A 17,554-nucleotide genomic window follows, 5' to 3' on the forward strand; every position below is an offset into this window, starting at 1 on the left:
TTTTAAAATTGCACAAGTAATCTAAAGAATTATCAATTTTTATTCCGCCTATATTTGTATGTTGATATTCATGTTTATAAAGAATTATATTGATACTCCTATTTCTTTGATATTGTGATGTTAAAATAAAATTGTATTTGTAATGATGTTATAAAACAGGTTTGATATGATAAAAAAATAAATTATTTATTTTTATATAATTTTTTTGTTAAGGGAAGAAGTTAGGCAGGAGTCCTTCGCATAAGAATAACCAGAGCTCATACTTTCAGATAATAGAAGAAAAACCATTACAAAAAATCTTACCAATATAGCATTGAGGAATGGTGATGTGCGAGATTAAACCACACAGCCAACAGCAGACATTAAACCGCGGTGCCAGCCACCAAAGCACCTCGCTCAAGTCGACAAAGCAGGTCGGCAGCCAATGTAATACAATCAATGCACAAGCTGAATTTCATACAAAACAAAAACATCCTCCAGACTCTAACAAGAATCATCATTAGCTTGCAGCAAATATATGTTTTCCTTGACTATATAATAAAAAGTATTAGATACACCAACTCTTATCTACAAAAATTTACACCTAAGTCATGGACAGTCTTACAGTACTAAAACCCATCTAGTGGGTAGTTTAGTTCCGCGATGGAATTGGTATAAAACAGTAAAAAAGTCCAGCAGAACACGATTCATCTACCATATACAAGTATTCGATATATACCTGATACCCCATAGTAAACTAATCACATCTAACTGATTTAGCAAAGTTCTAGTTGGACAAATCTTCATAGCAAGCTCTAGTCAAGACCAGCCAGATGATTCACTAATCTCCTTGCGAATTGCGGATTATGGTCAGTTTTGGGCTATTTTAGGGTCAGTTTGAGTGAATAGCGAATTCGAATAGCGAATTATGTTACACTGGTCAAGACTTCTTGGGAGAGGTAAAAATATCATCTTTATCCATGTAACGAACATCATCTTGGAAGCCTGAGGTCCCTGAACTTGTGATGCCTTGCAGCTCAGCCTGCAACACAAGGAATAGAGAAGACAATCAGATACCCATATACAAGTTGATCTGGAGATCTTATGAAGTTCGTTCCCAAAACGCAAGGTGAATCACAATTGTGGACAGCCCCATCTACCAAATTTTAAAAGCTTTTAAAAAAGAAAAGCTAATTTAGATTCAATACCAGAAATGAATAACATTCACAATCCATACTGCATTCATCTGTTATACATATGGGGTCGCTTACATGAACTCAACTCAAAATGCCCACGACAACATGAAACCCTTAATTTCAACATATGGGGTCGGCTAATGAACCAAAACAAACTCATACCCTGGATTGACAGTAGCCACATAAACAGCTTAAGATATAACTTTGAACTACATGAAGAAACCCACATTAACAGCTTAAGATATGCCATATAAAAATACTTTGAAGTGTAGTCAACAAGGACATATTCCCAATTGACAGTAGCCACAATTTTCTTACTATATGACTATATCAGTAGGCAAATAAAGCATATTGTAATGAAGTTCAGGAGGTATCAAAATCACTACCTTAGCTTCTTGTGTTCTTGCAAGCATTCGTTGATATTGCTGGCGGGCTTCTGGAGATGCAGCCATAGATAGCACTCTTGTCACAGCCTCGTCAATAGCAACATCGACTTTCTCTTTTCTAAAGACCTTGATAATATCATCATCATCTTCATCATCACAAAATTCTGATCTAAATCCACGCAAACCAGCTCCTTTACGACGCCAACGCAGTACAGCCTTGTCAAGAATACCAACTGCCCAACATATAACTTTGAACTGCTTTCGAGCCTGATAACCTCGAACATGAGCCTGCCAGAAGAAAAATAACAAAATATAGTGATTCACTGATTCCTATGCTAAAGAAATGTTGAAGAGTAAAAATTTTCCAGCTCCAGCTCCAGTTTCCATTTCCCTTCTAGAATTTGAGCGATGAGAAAAAAAGATGGTGGAAGAGTCATGGTCATCCAAAAAAATCATAACAATACATGATGATCGATGTATAAAAATCTACCACAAGAGGGTTAATGTCTTAATGATGTTGGATAATGTGGATGAGAAGGGTAAGAGATTAAGTTCAAGAATGGCATCGATGAAAGGTGAAAGAGCAGTTCGGGAAAGACAACATGAGCAGCAGAAAGGTGAAGAAAACTACTTGTATACTACAAAGTACAAGCAGATTTTTCAATAGGTTGATAATGAAGCAAGAATGAGCTAAAATCTCATGCTACATGGAAAACATTTGTACCTGTATCTTTACTACTTTCTGTTGCATTGTTAGGAAGTCCTTCCGGCCTTTCCAACCCGGAAAGTTTTTCTGAATAAACAATGCAGCTTTTTGACGATCATGCGAATTGTGAAACGCCAATTTTGATGCAGCTGAAAGTACTGGAATATCATTTACAGTGAAACCATACTCATCTAGATCAGAAGCAGCCCTTGAACAAGCAGCTTCTTTAAGTTGCCTCTTTCTGGAGGAATGTGCACGAAATGCAGCTTGAATACGAGCAGCAGCTTGAGCTGCGTTTCTAACAGCAATCAAGATTTGTTTCAATGTAACTTTATCCTCACATGACTTGACCTCCTCCTTTGATAGGTTATTAACAGTTGATTCAGCCCCAACATCAGCAGCATCTTTGGAAATTTCGCTTTGTTCCAGTGCGAGGCATGAGAGATGGCTAGTTAGAGCCAATTCTGACAGATAACCTGCAAGTCCCTTGTGCCCATTTTCAGCAGCGATGTATGCTGCACTTCTACCGGTGGGATCATGTGAACTAGGATCATCAATGCTACGGCTGATGCTCCTGAAGCTGAAAGAGCAGCAACCATCTTTTCCCTGAGAATTTCCATAGAAACAATCTAGCATAGGAACAGAAATTTAATATCCATGTATTTCCTGAAAGTTGGGACTATAAGCATAAAACAATTAAAACAGCAACAAAACAATAATATGCCATCACCCGGATGCCAATTGGCTCCCGCCTAGATCAAACGGTCGGATGTACGCAACCTAACCCTTGTAATAACAAAGAGATAGTTTCCGAGTGACCCTTGATTGAAATCATCATCCAAAACTTCAAATAAGTGGAAATGAATTAATAAATCACTTTTTAATAGTCCGTAATAATCCAAAACCAAAGATTATAAATTTTTGGTTCCATCCGAGAATAGTCATACATAAAACAATTATAACCACCAAAAAGGAGAAATTTGATTAAAGCCTCCAACTTCCAAGGGTTAGAAATCCTTGTGTCTAAGTGCAGATAACACTTGATTCGATGCCACACTTAAATTTCCCTATTATCGGATGAGGTTATTTTCCTCCCGTTTACTTGCCAGCATTCCATTCAGGGACTTCTTTATATATTTAGTGGAGAAAGGAAATGCAAAGTTTGTAAGGTTCTATTCCATATGGCTTATTGCAACTTATTTTGATTCACATAAGCTGTAAATAAGGGTTTTCGGAGTCCAATTCACTAGTATAAGTTCAAATAAGATAAGGTATAATAAGTTCAAATAGTATAGTTCAGACACGTTACATAGAGTAATCCATAATGCATTGACACCATAACCAGAAAATTTAAAGAGTGTCATGCAGCACATTTCACAGTGAGAGTCTAACTTAATATATAACCAAACACCGCAAAAGCTACATCAGCTCAAAATATATTAGACTCATCTTAAAACCTACTCACTCAGGCACATGATGACAGAAAATCATATCCCAAGTTCCCAAATCCTTAGGAAACAGAAGAAACAATATGAAACATCAGATTAAAGAAAGTCTTTGACCATTTCCCTTATGTTATCTAATAAGCTTTCCCCAAAGTTTCCAACTTGGGCCAATTTAAGATGCTGAAACAAAAAATAACTACGTAGTTATACACTAAGAATTTAGGAATTACCAGGAAAAATGTTGCTATGTCTACTTGGGCAATACTTAAGAAGGTTTTTTAAAAATACAAATCATGTATGTACGTGTCTGTTTTAGAGACATAATCCTCTCTCAAGTTCCACCCCATTACATATCAAAACTGTCACTCTGTTTCAACAAAAATTCAGAATCATTTTTTAGCACACATAAATCTCTTGAACTACGATATAAACTACGACAAATTTTCAATAAAAAAATGGAGCAATTAATAACCCATAAATTACAGTCAACCGTATGTCCAAAAATCAGATCCACAATTCAGGATTATACAAATTCAGAATATATATATATATATATATATATATATATATATATATATATATATATATATAGAATCAAAAATTCAATCACTTTTTTACCTCTAGTTCAAATTAGTTGCTACTCTTTTTTTCTTTCCGGCTATCCAATGCACTATTTTGACCTTTAATATATTCAGTTGCTCATAGTTAAAAATTATATAAAAGTTCATATTATGTAAATATGCATTGAGATGAAAGAAATAAGCTCTCGTTTAACTATGTTTTGTCCTATACACAACGCATACGAAGTAAAACAATATTGATTGATGAGTAATGGTTATTATGCAAGTGTAGCAACTAATTTGAACAACATGTAGTATGATTGCTCAAGGGCAGTGCAGGGCAATCCAACAGTTAATTGCTGGTTAGATTTACCTTCCAAATTTTGCAGCCCAGTGCAGAGCAGTCCAGCCATTTATATCACGGAAATTGATGCCAACTCCACAACCCAAAATTGGAATTAAAGCCCACTTATAGCCTAAACCAGCAATCAAGTGACTTATTCCTTGTTCTTTTCTTGACAAAGAGCATTTTCCACATCGTCCTCTTTCCATGGATCTTGAGGAAAGCCATTGTTGCAGCTTGTCTTTCAGAAGTTGCTGTAATAGCCAATTAAGGGTATCCATTAAAGAAGTTCCATCAACTAACAGATCTTCAATGATTTTATTCCACATATCATCATTACACTTCTGAATGTCAGCTCCCAAATTATTGTTTTCTCGTTATAAAGATGAATTAGAGAGAAGCATCTGCACCAATTTGATGAGCAACAACATCTCTTCTGTACTTCTGTTTGTTTCTCCTTGTTTATTGTGATTTACCCGTGTAATGTCCTTATCAAGGTATTCAAATTCTCTACTTTCACTGCGGGGCTCTCGGTTCCCAGACGTGATGCAGAGGGCAACCTTTCCGGAAACGTGTGGAGGAGCTCGACAACTAAAGACACCATTTTGGATAAATTGTAGTGGAACTTCAACATCACCAAACATGCAATGCCACTCAGACTCCGAGGGATCACAAAGAAATGATCCAATGATAATGACCTGCATCAGAAAATATATACCTAATTAATTAAACACTGCGGGAAGAAAAATAATAGCCACTACTTACACCACCCCAGAAAGAAAAATTGAATAAAGGCATGCACCCCAAAACAGCTTCCACCTAGTAAAAAGAAAGGTGTGGAGAAACAAAGAGAATGGAATGGGACTGAGAAATCACAAAATAACATTCCAGACAACATGAGATGATTAATAATCATGTGTCGAGCAACAAAATGATAATATGCACAACATAGTGACATCCCCAAGAAAAATATCATTACAATTGAAAATCTGTGAGATACTCGAATTTACCTTTGTTGAATCATTCGTGTATCCCCATTCTGGACATAACTCGTGAATGGAAAATTTCGGCTCCTTTTTAACTGTCCAGCTTGAACCTGTTCTAAGAGGCATTCCAAGACTTGGATCAAGAAACATAGTGGACATCTTAGGGGCGGCAGAATATGTTGGAGAGGAATAAGCAAGGGTATTGATATCTTCGTGTGCTTCAGTCCCTATTTTAATAGTTTCAAACAAACAAATAGCTAGTAGTTAGAACAGAATACTTTTTTATTATGGACGGAGTTAGAACAGAACACTTATTCCAACTTCAAATTATAAAAGAGTATGTACATTTTCCAGTAGCGAGAGCTCCAGAATGCTGAGGTTGATGTTCAACTGGCCTCTCACAGGAAAATAGATCTTTACCCTGGCATAAAAATTATTCTCAAATAAGATTTAATCAACAGGTACATACTAAAATCCCCAAATGAAACAATTTCATCCATGTTTAAGTTTGAACTCCAAAAGAATAGGAGAGGCTTGCAATACCAAAAGATGAAATACGAAAACAAAGGCAATAACTTAGATCAATACTAACCCTTGCATTTAGATCACACTAGGACATCTGTGCTACTGACATACCAAAAAGGCAATAATTTCTGCAGTGATGTCAGATTCTGTAATTTGGTAACTTAAAATCTGATATAAAGGCGACATTTACCCTTTCTCTCTGAAGTCTAAAATTTTCCCCCAATTCTTCTCTTGGAGGAACCCTATCCAATGCATAACGCCTTACAGCCAAATCCACCCACCCATCCAGCCTCCTGATACCATATATTACTGTCTGTAATTTTTCTGTTTGCAATAGAAAGATGCAAAAGTGACAGGCGTTTTGTGTCCTACTATCATGTATATGTTTATACAATAGAAACATAAAAAAAAATCAAGGTCAAAGACAAACCCTATGATTATACTCCTTTTATCCCATTTAATTTGCACCTAATTTTTGTTTTGGGTTGTCCAACTGACTTGGCACCCTTTCCTTTTTTAGTCATGGTCCCCAAAGCTTTCTTTCGATCTCAACCAAGCATCATTCACTCTTATAATCTCATCCACTCATTTCTCAACCCCACTTAATATACCTATTACAAATTAATATTTGTACCTCTTTTAAAGAGGTGCAAATCAAATGGGACGAAGGGAGTAGCTGTTATGGAAAGTATGGTAAAGACAACAGTAAGTGTTGACGCACCATTTTAGCTTGGTAAAAGAACAAAATGTAAATAAAAATTAGACAGCTGCAAGAAAACACCTCATTAAGCCTAGATTCAGTAAGCTTTGAAAAGACATTTATTTGCATAACTTCAACTTGTCTCACTTATTTCATCACCGTCACTCTACACATCCACCATACATTAAGCTTGTTGCTAGAGTGGTTAAGCAGCTGCTTATCACTTGCAATTTAAAGATATATGGTTCAATTTTTCTGTTCATACACAGTTGCGTTTTCATTCCAGCTGTTATAAGATCATGCTTCCATGGCTCAGCAAACATCAATCACAAACTTATCAATTCTCAATTTGATTTTAAGTAACATCTTATGATTAGACAAAGAAATTTCAGTTATTAAATTTTCCAAGCAATGAGTAAAAGCATAACCAGGAACCTACATTTACATTCAGAGCGTCTCCTTTCTCCTCTTCTGCATTCTGATCCAGGGGACCACTGTAAAGGAGATCATTCCACATGAAAGATTCTCCATCATCAATACTTCGTGCCATGCCAGAAGTAGCATGGTGATGCACTTCAATCCCACCTAAAAGAAACGAGTTTTCAGGGACTTGTGTCTTTGGATCAATATGCATTGATTAATAATTACCATTATATCTTAAAAAGTAAAATTCATATTAAGACCAAGCATAACAATCATGTTTTTAGAAGTAGCAAATAGCAATATTTTTAAAAAGTATGATGTATGAACAATGCTACTCTACTACCACATGTATTCGTATTCGTGTGTGTGTGTGTGTGTCACTCAAACTCATCAATATGATTATCTAAGTATCATATATAGTACATGATCATGTTTATGTCATGGAAATTGATTATGTAAAGATACTATATGAAATTGATTATAACATGTATGGTATTCGGAGTCCTAATCATTCAGCTTAGCAGCATCATTGTGTAACTTCGCTTTTCCAATGCAAGGGCACATAAATATTGAAACGAAATTATTAGCATATGTTTATTGATCTACATTATACAGCCAACAAACAGCGCTCTTAGCCTCTTACTACTCGAATACAGCTCCCTCCCCCTAAGTACTAGTTTGTTAACAATTAAAAATCTCCAACAATTTAAAACTATCTCCTTGTTTTCTTCCAATTTGAATCCAGTCCAACCAATCCTTATCAGATCTTCAATGTTTAGCCCACCAGCTATATTCAACCCAACCTCTTTGAACATACTAAAGAGTGTGATAATCGACATACCTAATGTAATGGAATTCATCTCTTTCTTATTTGACAGATGTAGTAACAGTTATTTTACATTTCATATGTTATTTATGTTATCAATTGAAATTCATCTCTCATGTCGATTTGTTTTGCTTCATGTAACCGACTCCATATGTTGGGGTAAGGATTTGGCATTGCTGTTGAAACACTAGCTAACATATGTACAAAACAGTTCAAAAGTAAGGATTAAACCGTGACAGGGAAGACCCGGCAGCCCTTGCAAGATATACTGAACTTAAATATCACATTGATTTTGGCAAAATACTAGCAACACAGCCCTAGCAAAGTTTTATCTCAGTTAGTGTTAAAATGTTAGAAGTTTCATGATGGCACAACTTTTATGAATGAAAACTAGAAGACCTAAAGACATCACTACTGGCTACAGCAGATCAACAGATACAACATGAGAAACCTAAAGGAAGTTGGATTTGCATAGTAAATCTACAGATGAAAATTTTGAACCTGAGTCAAAGACCATTTGGAATAGTTGACACTCCTAAATAACTACTGTCACACAGATCATTCAGAGTCAATATGTCTTCATTCTCATCGTGATCATCAACTGGAACATACTTTTGCAGACTGTCATCATCATCCAAGCTCAGTTGTACTTCTAGTCTCCGAAGTGCCTGATCAACAGACATCATACTTGAAGTTCCAGTTAGATTTGACCCATTTAAGCACTCAATCCTTTTCTCCATAGTGGCATCAGAGCTGACTTCTATTGAAACAGGACTCATATGACTCTGGTATGATTCATTAATGGCCAAACTAGATGATCCTAGGTTTCGTATAGTGTATGCAGTGGGGCTTTGACTGATTGTTGAAGATGCTCCTGGTCGAAATTCTAAAGTGGGTCCAGAACTAAGCCTCTCCTGCAAAACATGAAAGCAATGACTATATCAAAGCTAGGTTTCGGCATGCAGACTTTGACTTATAGTAATCTGTGCTAGCACTTGTACTCGCAGTTAAAATTTCATCCAGACGAAGAATTGGAGCCGGATTTTTATTACTTTATCGGATAGAATGAAATCTCCTCACCTTAAAAATAATTCAAAATACTATCTCTTCCATATTTGGTTTGTAGTAAGTGGTTAATTCTGTAACCTCACTTTCTTTCTCTTCCCTTTTGGCATATTTTCACTAATGAAAATCTGCAATCACAACACCCGCCACCATACATGCAGTTAGTTGCATTGCATCTACCACAAACACTAGTCATAGTCATCAATCTAGTATTCCCGCACGAAGTCAAGGTCAACCTATGTCATGGGTCAATTTCAACAAGAATAATTTATGCTCATTTTTAACTGTCAACACCCACACCATATTCCATGGATTTTGTTGTTGCCACCATATATCACAACATTGACTTTAAATTAAGGTATGAATTGTTCTATATCTACTCTCCTACTTTTGGATAATTATCATGGCCAGAAGGTTCACCATTGGTGGTTCTGGTGAGGGAACAGGTGCAAATTATAAGTGTCAATGTTGTTCACTACGTTCTTGGAATTGCAAAAAAGGTTGACCATGGTAGGCTGGTAGCTGGTGGCTGTTGGTGGAAAAGACTTGCCGGTCGGCCAGAAGCAATGATTGTTGTTGGCCTTTTGGTAAGAGTTTAGGGGTAATCAAGCATGATCAACAGTAATATAGTGTAGAGGAGCTAAAGTAGAGGCATTTGGAGTAGCTAGAGAAAGAAAAGTGGGGAATGATACAAAAACACTCAACAAAATAAATGTGAGAGTTGACTACCTACCCTTTCTTGAAACTACCAAAGGCCCCCAAATTTCCTATAGTCCAAATAAAATACATTTCCAATAAAATAATGTAACATTACATATTAAGACTTTAAGAGTACAAACTACAAACTACAAAATAATACCAATGTAGAATTAAAGGTCATTTCAAACTTCCAACAGAATGTTTAACAAATCCATAACCCATTGCAAAGTTAAATAGGTTTGACAAAATTTAAATATCCAGACGAGCAAAAGAAACACCTTTTTCAATAGAAGGTGCAAAAAAGGCGAACCTTACTGTTAGGTGGATTTTACTTATAGATTGATCCGCAAGAAAAATAAAAAGAAAAAAAATGCAAAAAAGCTTCACATAAGATTTATGGACCAAAGTTGTGGTCACACCCATCACCACAATCTATTTAATGGAGGCAGGAAAAAATATTGAAAGGCAAATTGCAACACAAATTGCAGAATTTATGAGCTTTTCAGAACCTCCTAGTGGCAGTGGTAGCCAGCCAAGATTTTGTCAAAAAAACCATTAGTAAAAAAGATGAAAACAAGAGCCTTAATCCCAAAATATTGGGGTTGGATAATAAACTAATATATTAGTACCAATGGTCATCCACGTGGATTCTGTTTCCCAATTCATTTCGGTTTTCTACCATCTCGACCTCTAAATCTAAATTTACATATTATTTTCCACTTCTACAGCACTACCCTCCAAGTCATCTTCGGTCTTCCCCACCCTCGTTTTAAATCTCCCACGTTCCAACTTTATATATATTCCTTGCCAGTTCTTCAATACTCAGTCATCGCACATGCTCGAACCATCTTACGCAACTCTCTTTCATCTTATGCTCAATAACTGCGACAACAAAATCTTTTCTTATGTCTTCGTTTCTAATTCTATCCCTCAAAGTATGTCCACTCCTCCATCTAAGCATTCACATTTGTACTACTCCCATCTTTCGACAATAATCATTTTTTAAAAGCTCAACATTCCATTTAGTAGTGTCGGTCTAATAGATGAATAAAACCTTTCCCTTTAGTTTTAGAGGCACACCTCGATCACATAATACCCCCAATAGCCACTCTCAATTTTGCCTGGGTCACATCATGATTAGTAAAAAAAAAGAAAAAAAAAGGAAAAAAAAGAACTTCTCAAGTCAGATTATTTTACACACTAAAATTTAGATAATGGAGAACATGCACATATCATTAGCAAGCAGTTTCAGAATAAAATAGAAATCCACCATGCTTCTCAACTTACCTCTGTTATCGCTCTGTAATGAACAAGAACAATGTGCTCATATACCCTACAAAAAGAGCATTGAAATATTAGATTAGCCAAGCATAATTCACATAAATAATTCTCAATTAGCTTAGCTTTTGGTAGATTTCAGTGGCACCTGTAGATAATATTTTACAAGAAAATAAGATGTAACCCATTTGAAACAGAACTAATGGCACCTAGTCAGCCAAATGAGTTGATAAGCTCTAGTCCTCCAACCTAATGTGACAATAATCCTAAGGGAGGACAACCATTCGATAAGGAGCGTCCCTGACCTGGACAATTTTCTATTTAGTTAAGAGTACTTGATTTGAATTCCACGGAGAAGTATGAATCAACTTTTTAGATAATAACACTTTCAAGAAAACCAGAACTGAACAAAGGATGCAGTGAACTCACGGGTCCAACATCCAGTAACTTCGCCTTTGGAAATTCGGATTAATATCTCCATGTGCGTAATAGCAATTCAAGGCTTCAGTATTTCCAACCTAGCCATATACAAATTGACATTCAAAACTCTAAAATCCTTACAAACAACTGGAAGGAAAAAAAAAAAAGATTAAGAGAACTTTATCTCATGAAAGCAGGAAAGCATTAGCGATTAATCAATGTTTAAAAAACATAAACCTGCTATTTCCATTCACATAATATTGTTTTAGTACTTTGTAAATATAATATTTTCATATTAATTGTCCGTTACCCTTCTTTTTGTTCATCCACTTCAACAACGTTCTACTGTTAGCATGTGAAATTTTCAAACATACTCCTTCCTTATTGCTTCCACCAATTCTACCCACTCTCTGATTAATCTAAAACCTAAATCTATTATAACTATCCTCCCAAGCCCACTCCCTTTCCTTCAAAATACAGTTTATCTCTACTCCCTCCCTTATAGCACCACACACAGCAAACCAACCATCATCACCAAACCTTTCTCAACAACTCCACACCAATAAGACACCAACATCCACCCAATAACCTAGTACACCTAGACCCACGTCAAATCAATAGCCACCACCCTCCTCCGAGCCCCTATCAAATAAGGGGCCACCTTTCCCCTCCTCAAATTCACTGACTTCCACCCTCCTCCCTCTCGCAAATAGACTACCTTCTCCCTCGACAAGAAAGGCGAACTCCTCCCTCACCATGAAAGAAAAAATCTAAAGGCTAAGATTTTAGAATTGGAAGTTTAGCCATAAAACTTGACAGTTTCAAGGAGATATTAAAGGTGGTTTTGACCGACAAAAATAGTGGCAACTCACCAAAAGTAATGATTCTTAAGCTTATTTTTCAATTAATTTTTAGTTCTAGACATGATGGCTAACAAAGTGGTGGTTGTGCAACATGAGGGGAGATGTCGAGGGTAAAAAAATCCAAAATCGAATTTGATCTGAACCAAACTAGCAAAGCAGATCGAACTCATACTATAATCATATTAAATTTGGATTGAATATTTTGAAAAATTGGAGTATGATATTGGACCCAATATATCCAAATAAACATAATTTATACAATCTATATTCATTTTGATTGGACCTATGTTAAAAGAATAAAACAGAAAAGGAAAAAAGGCCATAAGCCTTAAAAAAGACATTCACTACTCTATCTATCTACCAAAACCCCAACTTGTCCATGCCTAAGTCCAACTATCAATTACCTTAATCAATCACTAATTGGCTTATGGGAGAAGGTTAGGCCTAAGTCCATATCATACACCAAACTTTCACCCTTATATAGACATTGGTGATTGTGAAATTATGAAGGTCATTAGGCAATATTGCAGAGGTGGGGAAGATAGAAACTTTAGATTTTAATTTGAAATGTTGGTAGATGTGCAACTTGTGATGGTGACAAATACTATAGAAGTGATTTGGTGGATCACTAGATGGTTAACTTAAAGGTATTATTTATAGTGTCACGTTGTTGTAAAGGTTTTCCAAAAAACAAACCGATATTTCCTGCGTTGTAATGGTGTAAAAAAATGCATTTTGGGTCATATCAAAGGATATCTTATGGTTTCAGTAAATATTTAGGTGTTATGATAACTGCATCACTATCTTTAGCGCATTTTACACTATGGTCTTATCTACAAATTTTTTTTCTTTTTCTCTTCTCCAAATTCCCCTCCCACGTGGTTGTGACGTTAGTTACCTTACAAAATCCTCCATGAGATGCGTTGCTTAAATTTATGTGACAAACAAAAGAATATATCGGTAGAAGAAGTACTTAATAATTTACAAAATTAATATTCATTAAAAATTGTAAGATTTACGTGGAGGTGAAGGCTTTGTCATAACAAAGAAAATTGGTGGAAACTTCCTTTAAAAAGAAAACATTTCTCATAAAAACATTACATTGGCCTAATACCACAAAAGTGATTTCAAGCAAGACACGATAAGGGAGGTAGGAAGTACGAATGCAACCTTCAAACATCACATTCTTCAGTAACATGAAAAAAATGAGGATTGACCGATTCTCATCTTAAACCAAAACCACAATATTACTTTTAATAAATAAGAAAAAGATAGGATGAAGGAAATGTGAAAAAAAGGTAATAATCACAAACAGAAAAATAAGAGCACAATATAAAGTACACATTTTACAAAATCAATCATTATTGCAATTAGATAGAATAGGAAATTTCATGCCAGAAAGCACCAACAAAGAATTACATTGGTTATGGGAAACATAATTGAACATATTCACCATTAACTGCAACATTGAAAAGTAATCTTGTGCATAATATGAATTCATCAAAATATTTTTATTAGGAGGGATAGTGTGATATGGATCATAAGATATGTGATTGATGTGAATCCTATGAAAATTTACACTTTAATAAGACCATTTAAGAAAACAAAACAAAGCACAAACTGAAAAAGAAAAAGTCTATCATTTTCTGAAAGAGATTAATTCTCAACAAACTATAACTATCTCAAAACCCAACAAATGTTCTCGAATAAAATGGCCAATTTTTTATCTACCTTAAGAGATTACTCATTCTATGTAAAAAGTCCGCAAGTACAACCCTAAAGAACCTTTGACATATGTTCCAAACAAACGAAAAGTCAAAGGCTTCAACTACTAGTAACATCATTAAGCAAATCATAAGCAACAAAAGCAAACCTTGAGACGTTCATGAGCTTCCCCAACACTTCTGTCATCCTTCTTTTTCCTCCAACTATGCCCATCTTTGCGGAAAAACCTAAGAACCCTCTTGTTGAAAAGATATAAAGAACCACCTATCGAAGTCATGGTTAGTGCTGTCAAAGTCTTGGCGCAGTGATGCTATCTATCAAAGAATACCATAAATAAGAACGACACATATATGCTTAGTAGAACTACTTACTAGGTGGCTTTTGAGGAGCCTCCTGAGTGATTTTGTAGTTTGCATGATTTTGTAAAATGAAGAACACTTCTGCGGGCTTCAGCCAACATGTATGAGCTACTTGTAGCAGTTCATTCATATCAAATTCTGAAATATCCAACAAGATATATATGAAGTAGCAGATTCGACCATCCAATTCCAAACAGGAATGATACAATCAAATAGTAGTTATTAAGCAACTAATAAAACTACAAATATACAATGGCCTCAAAAACGAAACATTCAGCATATATATGTGTCAGTAATATATATATCAGTAATATCATGCTTTAGAAACAAGCATCTTGTAGTTTTGTTTACAGAAAAAACTGCATTATAAGACCCTTCAATTTAAAAAATATTTAGTATTTCCCTATTGTCATGAGCTTCAACTATTAAGTAAGGCCCACAAAATAAAGATCATTAACATGTCCATGAAAGGAAAAAGGAAATAAATGTTTTCAGTGATTCATTCTTAACAAAACACAATAACTATCTAACAGAACTGCAAGGAAAAGAACTATTTTTGTTATTTGTAAATCTAATACAGCTAGCAATTCCCTAAAAGAAAGGTGGATGCAAGTATTTAAAGATCTCTAAAAAATTTGGAAGTCCTATGAAGTTGCGTTCCTAGAAAATGAATCTAAGTAATTGACAACCTTCACTTAAGCAACTTCCAGCATCGAGATGAGTCGATGAACCAACAATTTGTACCTATGTTCTAGTCCATAATAACTTCAAGTAACCTACTCAGAGATGAGCCAAATTAGGTTTTGACTAGGTGACTATCAAAGGTGCTACTTCAAGTTTTTTGTATTACAGGGTAGGCGGCTGAAGGAAAGATAGGCATAGGTGAAATTCGAACCAAAGATCTTGCCTAGGAAAGACAATATTTGTTCAAACTGAGACAAAACCCGATTCTCAAGGTGCTACTTCAATTTAGTTCTTCAAGCCACATCTCCAAACAACTTCTTGCATCTCATATTAACAATCACAACAACTTTTTGGGGACAAGTTAATAAAATTTTAACCGTAAGTTTCTTTTTTAAAAAAAAGAACCACAATACCAACTTTAAAGGCTTCTTTGGATGAAAAAATAAAGTGAAGGACTAGCATATAGACAAATTTTACTTCATCAAATTAAATATTAATTGCATTCTAAAATTTATAATGCAATGCATCCTACAATCACATTCCTGTTTCATAAGCATTCTCCACATGTGAGACCATAGGAAAGGAGTATATGTCACCCACAATAGGTTGTGAGGCTGATTCCAAAATCCCACCAAATACCTAGCTCAATCAATTTCATATACAAGTGGCAATAAACATCATACTCATGCTATTCATGACTCAAATACATCTTCATCCCAGGATCTTAAGTTATGAACAATGTTAAATTTACACTCCATCCATCCATTTAGTAACAAGTATACACAATTTTGAGGATCATATTACATATATATTACATTGTACCTCTATTATGCAATGTGTATTACTTAAAAGAATTAGTTTTTCTTTGAACATGATTATACTTCTATATCTTTACCAAGTAAAGATAAAAATTAAGAAACTCCAATACTCCATTTACTAATCACTATTCAAAAGTCAAAACCTTGCAATAAAAATTTACATGGTAGGACATTAATCAAATATAAATGATAAAGAATTCAAAAACCTAATATTAGAGAATTTGTGAAGACCCTACAAAAAGTAAAGGCATTTCAAGTTTCCAACCCATTGCTACATGTTCACACTATATCAAAATGACTCATGAAATTATGAGGTGATTACTATCAATGTTTGTTAGACCCTCAAACAACTTCTTTTATCGATGTTTGTTAGACCCTTAAACAACCTCTTTGTCATCACTTGTGTACATACGACCCCAAACTCCACCTATGTAAGAGCCACTAATGGCATTGGCATAAATCATAATGATTATATCTCTCCTACCTACCCTATGAATGAACAACTCATATTCAAGCAATAAATAAACAAAAAAATCTCAAGTTTACAAATTCCAATCCTAAGATAGCTAATTGATACAATTCCATAAAATTGCATGATTCAATTATTTACTTAACAATTGAAAATTATACCATTCACACAAATTACAAAATTTAATGTGAAATGCGTGGAAAATCGAAGAAAAATTGAAAAGGGACAAGAGAAATTAGGTTATAAAATAGTATACCAGACTACATGATAGCGACTTAGGCGCGAGTGAAGACAAAAACACAGTGACTCTGACTTTTCATCCAAAAAACAACAAGATTTGAGAAGAAGCGAAAATTGAACTCCCCCGTTGACTAAACCTACAGACGAAATCTTTTTTGGTTGTGGATTGAAGAAAGACCAGTAATTTGATAATGGAGAAACGAATAAAGGAAGAAATGAGGGAGGAAATTTCCAAGTCTGATAGAAACGAGGATGAACAAGGGACAAAAGTGAGTAGTGTCTACTATGGCCTATGGGATAGTCGGATAGTCAATAGTGGCACACCAACGTGGCAACAATGTCTATTTTGATTTTTTAAAGACGTCTTTTAAATGTGCTTATTTGGTTGAAAATTTTTAGCCAAATTTTTAGCCAACTATATCCTAAGATAAATAGTTTAACAAATATAATTATTAGCATATAATTTTTTATTTTGAAGTTGTTTAAGAAGAGAAGATGGTCTCTCACAAAAGTAATGAAAATTTTAAGTGTTGATAGACATAAAAATTATGTCGTGTATTGAAAGGGTCACGTGGTTGGTGTGTTGTGTTGAGTTGTTGTTCCTGCAGAAGTGGGTCGCGTGTTGGTATGTCGTGTTGAGTATTGTGCTGAAGGGGGTGTCATGTATTTGGGTGTCGTGTTAAGTTAGTTGTCGAAGATTATGCTGAAGGGGGTCATGTGTTTGGTGTGTTGTGTTGAGCCGTTGAGGATTGCGCTAAAGGGAGTCAAGTGTTTGGTATGTCGTGAATTAGCAAGTAATAATGAGTCGTGTTGTATTATGGCTAAGAATGGTCATGGGTCTAAGAATCAATTTTGCCCT

The 17,554-nt window shown here is 35.1% G+C and overlaps 1 pseudogene; it reads right to left on the minus strand.

The window, feature by feature from the left end:
• Positions 1-54: 54 nt before the first annotated feature.
• Positions 55-17,025, minus strand: LOC130808549 (calmodulin-binding transcription activator 4-like; annotated as a pseudogene).
• Positions 17,026-17,554: the final 529 nt, after the last annotated feature.

Source organism: Amaranthus tricolor, chromosome 3 (assembly GCF_026212465.1).
Source record: "Amaranthus tricolor cultivar Red isolate AtriRed21 chromosome 3, ASM2621246v1, whole genome shotgun sequence".
Lineage (NCBI taxonomy): Eukaryota > Viridiplantae > Streptophyta > Magnoliopsida > Caryophyllales > Amaranthaceae > Amaranthus > Amaranthus tricolor.